The sequence below is a fragment of the Oncorhynchus nerka genome, linkage group LG2 (assembly GCF_034236695.1).
Source record: "Oncorhynchus nerka isolate Pitt River linkage group LG2, Oner_Uvic_2.0, whole genome shotgun sequence".
Classification (NCBI taxonomy): Eukaryota; Metazoa; Chordata; class Actinopteri; order Salmoniformes; family Salmonidae; genus Oncorhynchus; species Oncorhynchus nerka.
In genome coordinates this window covers 91146418-91156035 of record NC_088397.1, presented here as the reverse complement: position 1 = coordinate 91156035, position 9618 = coordinate 91146418, and the positions used below count along the sequence as shown (strand labels likewise).

The following is a 9618-nucleotide window of genomic DNA, read 5'->3' as shown; positions in this document are numbered from 1 at the left end:
TGTTGGGGTAACGTTTTAGGGTAATGTGTTAGGGTAATGTGTTAGGGTAACGTGGGGATTTCTGTTAGGGTAATGTGGGGTAAACTGTTAGGGTAATGTGTTAGGGTAACCTGTTAGGGTAACCTGTTGGGGTAACCTATTAGGGTAACGTGTTAGGGTAACCTGTTAGGGTAACCTGTTAGGGTAATGTGGGGTAATATGTTAGGGTAATGTGGGGTAACCTGTTAGGGTAAATGGTTAGGGTAATGTGTTAGGGTAACCTGTTAGAGTAACCTGTTAGGGTAAGGTGGGGTAACTGTTAGGGTAATGTGTTAGGGTAACCTGTTAGGGTAAGGTGGGGTAAAGTGTTAGGGTAACGTATTAGGGTAATGTGTTAGGGTAACCTGTTAGGGTAACGTGTTAGGGTAATGTGTTAGGGTAACCTATTAGGGTAACCTGTTAGGGTAACCTGTTAGGGTAACCTCTTAGGCCACCGTGTTTTTATTTTAATTTTATTTTTTTTTTTTTTTATTTCACCTTTATTTAACCAGGTAGGCTAGTTGAGAACAAGTTCTCATTTTCAACTGCGACCTGGCCAAGATAAAGCATAGCAGTGTGAACAGACAACACGGAGTTACACATGGAGTAAACAATTAACAAGTCAATAACACAGTAGAAAAAAAGGGGAGTCTATATACATTGTGTGCAAAAGGCATGAGGAGGTAGGCGAATAATACAAATTTTGAAGATTAACACTGGAGTGATAAATGATCAGATGGTCATGTGCAGGTAGAGATATTGGTGTGCAGAAGAGCAGAAAAGTAAATAAATAAAAACAGTATGGGGATGAGGTAGGTGAAAATGGGTGGGCTATTTACCAATAGACTATGTACAGCTGCAGCGATCGGTTAGCTGCTCAGATAGTAGATGTTTGAAGTTGGTGAGGGAGATAAAAGTCTCCAACTACAGCGATTTTTGCAATTCGTTCCAGTCACAGGCGTCAGAGAACTGGAACGAAAGGCGGCCAAATGAGGTGTTGGCTTTAGGGATGATCAGTGAGATACACCTGCTGGAGCGCGTGCTACGGATGGGTGTTGCCATCGTGACCAGTGAACTGAGATAAGGCGGAGCTTTACCTAGCATGGACTTGTAGATGACCTGGAGCCAGTGGGTCTGGCGATGAATATGTAGCGAGGGCCAGCCGACTAGAGCATACAGGTCGCAGTGGTGGGTGGTATAAGGTGCTTTAGTGACAAAATGGATGGCACTGTGATAAACTGCATCCAGTTTGCTGAGTAGAGTGTTGGAAGCAATTTTGTAGATGACATCGCCGAAGTCGAGGATCGGTAGGATAGTCAGTTTTACTAGGGTAAGTTTGGCGGCGTGAGTGAAGGAGGCTTTGTTGCGGAATAGAAAGCCGACTCTAGATTTGATTTTCGATTGAAGATGTTTGATATGAGTCTAGAAGGAGGGTTTACAGTCTAGCCAGACACCTAGGTACTTATAGATGTCCACATATTCAAGGTCGGAACCATCCAGGGTTGTGATGCTGGTCAGGCGTGCGGGTGCAGGCAGCGAACGGTTGAAAAGCATTTATTTGGTTTAACTAGCGTTTAAGAACAGTTGGAGGCCACGGAAGGAGTGTTGTATGGCATTGACGCTCGTTTGGAGGTTAGATAGCACAGTGTCCAAGGACGGGCCGGATGTATATAGAATGGTGTCGTCTGCGTAGAGGTGCATCAGGGAATCGCCCGCAGCCCAGGCAACCTGGTAGTCCCCTTATTAAGGCCGTTCTCCAACAACACAGCTGGAAAGAATGACAGTTTCTCAATGTTATTATATTTGACTGCTAAGTGGTAGTCCCTGTTCTCCGGCATTCTTGTCATCGCCCGCAGCAAGAGCAACATCATTGATATATACAGAGAAAAGAGTTGGCCCGAGGATTGAACCCTGTGGCACCCCCATAGAGACTGCCAGAGGACCGGACAGCATGCCCTCCGATTTGACACACTGAACTCTGTCTGCAAAGTAATTTGTGAACCAGGCAAGGCAGTCATCCGAAAAACCGAGGCTACTGAGTCTGCCGATAAGAATATGGTGATTGACAGAGTCGAAAGCCTTGGCAAGGTCGATGAAGACGGCTGCACAGTACTGTCTTTTATCGATGGCCGGTTATGATATCGTTTAGTACCTTGAGCGTGGCTGAGGTGCACCCGTGACCGGCTCGGAAACCAGATTGCACAGCGAAGAAGGTACGGTGGGATTCGAGATGGTCAGTGACCTGTTTGTTGACTTGGCTTTCGAAGACCTTAGATAGGCAGGGCAGGATGGATATAGGTCTGTAACAGTTTGGGTCCAGGGTGTCTCCCCCTTTGAAGAGGGGGATGACTGCGGCAGCTTTCCAATCCTTGGGGATCTCAGACGATATGAAAGAGAGGTTGAACAGGCTGGTAATAGGGGTTGCGACAATGGCGGCGGATAGTTTCAGAAATAGAGGGTGTTAGGGTAACGTGTTAGGGTAATGTGTTAGGGTAACCTGTTAGGGTACCGTGTTAGGGTAATGTGTTAGGGTAACGTGTTAGGGTAACCTATTAGGGTAACGTGGGGTAACATGTTAGGGTAACCTGTTAGGGTAACGTGTTAGGGTAATCTGTTAGGGTAACGTGGGGTAACCTGTTAGGGTAACCTGTTAGGGTAATCTGTTAGGGTAACGTGGGGTAATATGTTAGGGTAACGTGGGGTAATGTGTTAGGATAACCTGTTAGGGTAACCTGTTAGGGTAACGTGGGGTAACATATTAGGGTAACGTTGGGGTAACATATTAGGGTAACGTGGGGTAAAACGTCCCTGTACTTCTCACAGAAAAAAACAAATTCACTTCATGAAAATATTTTCACTTTGCCTGGCTGCCACTACTCTTGCTAAACTAAAAGTCAGTCCCAAAATATTATTTTTGAGGAAAGGGAGGAATTTTATCCCAAGTTACCCTACAATGACTCATGTTACATTCAGCCCTACTCTCCTCCATACACACACAGCCAATTGCTTAACAATGAGTGCTTAACCGCTGCTAAAAACTCAGGGTTTAAAATGGTAACAGTTTGTGGAGAAATACGTGAAGTAGGAAGCTGATATCAGCTGTTTTCCCCACGACTGCAAGAACTGTTGTGCATTGACTGCTTGTTAAAATGTGTGTTTCCCTCCCTATGGCACTCGTATCGAGATGTATACATTTCCTGGTATAGAAACGCACTATAACAAGCCAACTATGTAGATAAAGTGTTCTACTATTGGCTTGTCAGTTTGTTTCTATGAATGACTTATGTTTTCAGAGGAATAAGTACATGTGGACTGTTATACGGCATCTTTAAAGTGTGCCAAGATCCTAATCTTTTTTTTTTTCCTCGGTGGCAATGATTTTGCCATGACGCAGCGCCACAGCTAAATGACTGCAGCGGAAACGCTGACACACACACACACACACACACACACACACACACACACACACACATACACAAACACACCAGTGAGCATAAAGTGGAGTGGGGAGCTGCGATTGGTGGTTGGAAGGCTCTCTGCCTGCAATCTGTCAACCTTATCTGATCTACCTGACCTGCTGGAGTTCTGGGCTCTATGCACACGCGCACACCCACACACCCACACACGCACGCTCGCACACACAAACACCAGTGAGCATAAAGTGGAGTGGGGAGCTGCGATTGGTGGTTGGAAGGCTCTCTGCCTGCAATCTGTCAACCTTATCTGATCTACCTGACCTGCTGGAGTTCTGGGCTCTATGCGCACGCACGCACGCGCACACACACACACACACACACACACACACACACACACACACACACACACACACACACACACACACACACACACACACACACACACACACACACACACACACACACACACACACACTCCACTCTGACACAGGAACTTTTAATGAGGTCACTATGCTCTTATTTGCAGAGGCTGGGAGTGAGACGGTCTCACACCTCTCATTATCCCCTTCCTCCCTCCCCCCCCCTCCTCTCCCTCCCCCTCCTCTCCCCTCCCCTCTCCTCTCCCCCTCTTCTCTCCCCTCCCCTCCTCCTCTCCCCTCCCCTCCCCTCTCCTCCCTCCTCCTCTCCCCTCCCCTCCTCTCCCCCTCCTCTCCCCTCCCCCTCCTCCTCTCCCCTCCTCTCCCCCTCCTCTCCCCCTCTCCCTCCTCTCTCCCCCCGTGGACTCAGAACCAGAGTCCCCGTGCTTATCACTCTCTCTCTCTAACCTCAGGAGAACGTGGCATCGTTCAACAGACTGAGATGATGACAGGGACGATGACAGGGGAAAGAAGAGCCCAGCGTCCACACGCTTCACTGTCCCCAGGAGGTGACAGAGACAGCCCGAGATAAGGGGGAATCCAGGGGAGATCCAGGTTCATCAGGATCACTGCCATTTGGTACTAAACACCAAGCTGACGATCACACACTTGGGGTAACTCTCTTCTCCAGTCAAAGACATTCTCAAGACAACACTGGAAAATAAAATACAATCTGGTCTATCTAATGATCAATGAGTCTATGACCTCAATAACCAAGGGTCAAAATAACCATACATTGAACAATAACAATAAGCATACAGTAGAGGACATGTGCAGGTTGATTGGTCTGTCAGACACTGTCCCTCATCTTATGGCAGGCAGCAATGTAGTGAGCTGCCAACCCACAGCTCTCTGCATCCTCCCCCAACAGTAGCCTACTCTCATCAGAGAGGTCTTTCAAACCTTGAATAAGAGTGTCAAATTTGGGGAAATGACACTCTCTAATTGTTTTATATTTTTTTACATTTTGTCAGGAAATACAGCTCCATCTCAGGTTCTGCTGTGGTGCAGTGGTTGCACAGCCTTTCCTCTACAGGGAGCCAGGTTTTCCTGTATCTACCCTTCTCAATGGCAAGGCTGTGCTCACTGAGCCTGTACTTTGTCAAGGTTTGTCTCTCTCTCTCTCTGTCCCAATTCAATTCAAGGGGCTTTATTGGCATGGGAAACATGTGTTAACATTGCCAATGCAAGTGAGGTAGATAATAAACAAAAGTGAAATAAACAATACAAATGAACAGTAAACATTACACTCACAGAAGTTTCAAAAGAATAAAGACAGGTCACAGGTCTCTCTCTCTGTGTGTGTGTGTGTGTGTGTGTGTGTGTGTGTGTGTGTGTGTGTGTGTGTGTGTGTGTGTGTGTGTGTGTGTGTGTGTGTGTGTGTGTGTGTGTGTGTGTGTGTGTGTGTGTGTGTGTGTGTGCGCACGCACGCGTCTGTCCATATGTGTTTATGTGCCTGTCTGTCACCGTGCATCAGTGTGTGTTTGTTAGTGTTATGTTTTCTTTCTCTTTCCAGGAGGCAGAGAGCGGCCAGGACAAGACTGGGACTGAGGCTGGGACTGAGGCGGGGACTGAGGCTGGGACTGAGGCTGGGACTGAGGCTAGGACTGAGGCTGGGACTGAGGCTGGGACTGAGGCTGGGACTGAGGCCAGGACAAGACTGGGACTGAGGCTAGGACTGAGGCTGGGACTGAGGCTGGGACTGAAGCTAGGACTGAGGCTAGGACTGAGGCTGGGACTGAGGCTAGGACTGAGGCTGGGACTGAGGCTGGGACTGAGGCTAGGACTGAGGCTGGGACTGAGGCTGGGACTGAGGCTGGGACTGAGGCTGGGACTGGGACTGAGGCGGGGACTGAGGCTGGGACTGAGGCTGGGACTGAGGCTGGGACTGAGGCTGGGGCTGGGACTGGGACTGAGGCTGGGGCTGGGACTGAGGCTGGGACTGAGGCTGGGACTGAGGCTGAGGCTGGGACTGAGGCTGGGACTGAGGCTGGGGACTGAGGCTGGGGACTGAGGCTGGGACTGAGGCTGGGACTGAGGCTGGGGACACAACATGTAACACTGGGACACAACATGTAACACAGAGAGTAGAGCAGGAGCAGCATTAAGGGAGCAGATGGCCTGACAGGACAGCACAGGACAGGTCTGGTCAGCAGAGTACAGTAAGTGGAGCAGTAGGTTAATCCACCATCACATAGGCTTAACCAGCACTAATCTCCCATCGACTAAGGGTTAAGGATCACGTGACGCCAACAATCAGTCAGGGGACCATCTTTAATATGGACATTAAAAAATAAAGATGATTTGTTTTGTCATCATTGTTGCAATAACAATAAAAAAAATCTGTAATAATATAAGTATATTTTATTAATATCTATTCTACACAGCACAGTCAGCCTCCACCAAACTACACAGCTTTCAGAGTGAAAGCCAACTAGGCCAGGTCAGGGGCTAGAGGTCAAGGGTTAGGTGTCAGGAATCAGGGCCCCTTCGAGCCAGTGTGAATCACTCTGCGGTGCTGGCAGACTGGTGATGGCAAGAAGCCTTCCTGTGACCCTCACTCCGAGTGACCCAGCAATGACAGCCCGTAGCCAGGTGCCAACACAACCAGGCAGGGAGGGAGACGGAGGGAGGCAGGGAGGGAGGGAGGCAGGGAGACGGAGGGAGGGAGACGGAGTGAGGGAGGGAGGCAGGGAGACGGAGTGAGGGAGGGAGGCAGGGAGACGGAGGGAGGGAGGGAGGCAGGGCGATGGGACGGGCAGGCAGAAAAGCAGACAGGCGGCTAGGGAGACAGGTAGGCAGACAGACAGACAGGTAGGCAGACAGACAGGCAGACTGCCAAAGCACCTAGTTCCCCAGAGCCCTGGAGCGTCTGTTAACACTGGCAGACAGACAGACAGGAAGGCAGGATGTCCCAGGACATACTGTACACTACAGTATGCATGAATAAATGGAGCAAAAGTTCAACGTCCTCTCTGCCCCTCTACTGGAAATCATCTGCTGGATGGCAGAGATGTGAAATACGCGGTGTGATGTTTGTGACAAATTGTTTCGGAGATGATGATATTAAAAATACATATATTTACAATTATAATCAATGTTACTGTGAAACATGACCATGATAATGACCAATCAGATGATCAAGAGGTGAAGAGCAGCTTAGTGTAGAAAACAGACGACCCATAATGCATCATCTCTACCAGTTGTTTAGACAAAATGGCAGCCAGAAAATCTGCTGCAGCAAACAGGGACAGAAACGATACGTTGTTGTCTGTGTTATATTGTTATACCTCCTAAATCACCTTAACTTCAGCTCCACCACAAATCACGTCTGTGCTATGCCTCTTCATGTTTATGTGACGGGGGTTGCCATAGCAACGTAGAGGGATTTTATAGTTCTCTGATATTTGGTGGACACTGGATAAAGAGAGAGAGAGTAAGAGAGACGGAGGGAGGGAGGGAGGGGGTAAAGATGGAAAGGGAGGGTTGGTGTGAAACAGAAAGTAAACAGAGGCAGATGGTCTTCACAGTCTCTCTCACACACATGCACGCACACACACACACACACACACACGCACACGCACACACGCACACGCACACGCACACACACACACACACACACACACGCACACGCACACGCACACACACACGCACACGCACACGCACACGCACACACACACACACACACACACCCACACACACACACGCACACACACACACACACATTTTAAATACTTAATTGAATCGACAAATCACATCACAATCCCAAAGGACTCACCATCGAGAGCATCCTGACTGGTTGCATTTACCCTCTGGTGTACAACTGCACTGCCCGCGACTGGAAGGCCTACCGTGGGTGGTACAAACAGCCCAGCCATCCAGGACCGACAGTATATATGAGGCGGTGTCTGAGAGAGTCACGAAAAGGACCTACAGTATATATGAGGGGGTGTCTGAGAGAGTCACATAAAGGACCTACAGTATATATGAGGTGGTGTCTGAGAGAGTCACATAAAGGACCTACAGTATAGGGGTGTCTGAGAGAGTCACATAAAGAGGGGGTGTCTGAGAGAGTCACATAAAGGACCTACAGTATATATGAGGGGGTGTCTGAGAGAGTCACATAAAGGACCTACAGTATATATGAGGGGTGTCTGAGAGAGTCACATAAAGGACTGAGAGAGTCACATAAAGGACCTACAGTATATATGAGGGGTGTCTGAGAGAGTCACATAAAGGACCTACAGTATATATGAGGGGGTGTCTGAGAGAGTCACATAAAGGACCTACAGTATATATGAGGGGGTGTCTGAGAGAGTCACATAAAGGACCTACAGTATATATGAGGGGTGTCTGAGAGAGTCATAAAGGACCTACAGTAGGGGCAGTGTCTGAGAGAGTCACATAAAGGACCTACAGTATATATGAGGGGGTGTCTGAGAGAGTCACATAAAGGACCTACAGTATATATGAGGCGGTGTCTGAGAGAGTCACATAAAGGACCTACAGTATATATGGGGGGGTGTCTGAGAGAGTCACATAAAGGACCTACAGTATATATGAGGCAGTGTCTGAGAGAGTCACATAAAGGACCTACAGTATATATGAGGGGGTGTCTGAGAGAGTCACATAAAGGACCTACAGTATATATGAGGCAGTGTCTGAGAGAGTCACATAAAGGACCTACAGTATATATGAGGCAGTGTCTGAGAGAGTCACATAAAGGACCTACAGTATATATGAGGTGGTGTCTGAGAGAGTCACATAAAGGACCTACAGTATATATGAGGGGGACCTGTCTGAGAGAGTCACATAAAGGACCTACAGTATATATGAGGTGTCTGTGTCTGATGAGGCAGTGTCTGAGAGAGTCACATAAAGGACCTACAGTATATATGAGGCAGTGTCTGAGAGAGTCACATAAAGGACCTACAGTATATATGAGGTGGTGTCTGAGAGAGTCACATAAAGGACCTACAGTATATATGAGGTGGTGTCTGAGAGAGTCACATAAAGGACCTACAGTATATATGAGGGGGTGTCTGAGAGAGTCACATAAAGGACCTACAGTATATATGAGGGGGTGTCTGAGAGAGTCACATAAAGGACCTACAGTATATATGAGGCAGTGTCTGAGAGAGTCACATAAAGGACCTACAGTATATATGAGGCTGAGAGTGTCTGAGGGGTGTCTGAGAGAGTCACATAAAGGACCTACAGTATATATGAGGTGGTGTCTGAGAGAGTCACATAAAGGACCTACAGTATATATGAGGCGGTGTCTGAGAGAGTCACATAAAGGACCTACAGTATATATGAGGTGGTGTCTGAGAGAGTCACATAAAGGACCTACAGTATATATGAGGCGGTGTCTGAGAGAGTCACATAAAGGACCTACAGTATATATGAGGCGGTGATGCACCCCCCCCATAAAATGTATATATTTTCAATTAATATTATAAAAAAAAAAATGTTTTTTCAGGGTGTGCTGCAACACCCAATCTTACCGCAGTGATGACCAGTGCATCAAGGCTCAGACAAACAGACTCCTAAACAGACTCCACACAGACTCTCCCACAGACTCTCCCACAGACTCTCCCACAGACTCTCCCACAGACTCTCCACACAGACTCTCCCACAGACTCTCCCACAGACTCTCCCACAGACTATCCACACAGACTATCCACACAGACTATCCACACAGACTCTCCCACAGACTCTCCCACAGACTCTCCCACAGACTATCCACACAGACTCTCCCACAGACT

General features: G+C 48.0%; 1 long non-coding RNA gene across 1 annotated transcript; it reads left to right on the top strand.

Moving 5' to 3' along the window:
• Nucleotides 1-4237: 4237 nt before the first annotated feature.
• Nucleotides 4238-5737, top strand: LOC135572842 (uncharacterized). The gene is made up of 3 exons (XR_010464501.1): nucleotides 4238-4464; nucleotides 4825-4957; nucleotides 5367-5737. It is a non-coding gene; the product is annotated as an uncharacterized LOC135572842 (long non-coding RNA).
• The last annotated feature ends 3881 nt before the right edge of the window (nucleotides 5738-9618 follow it).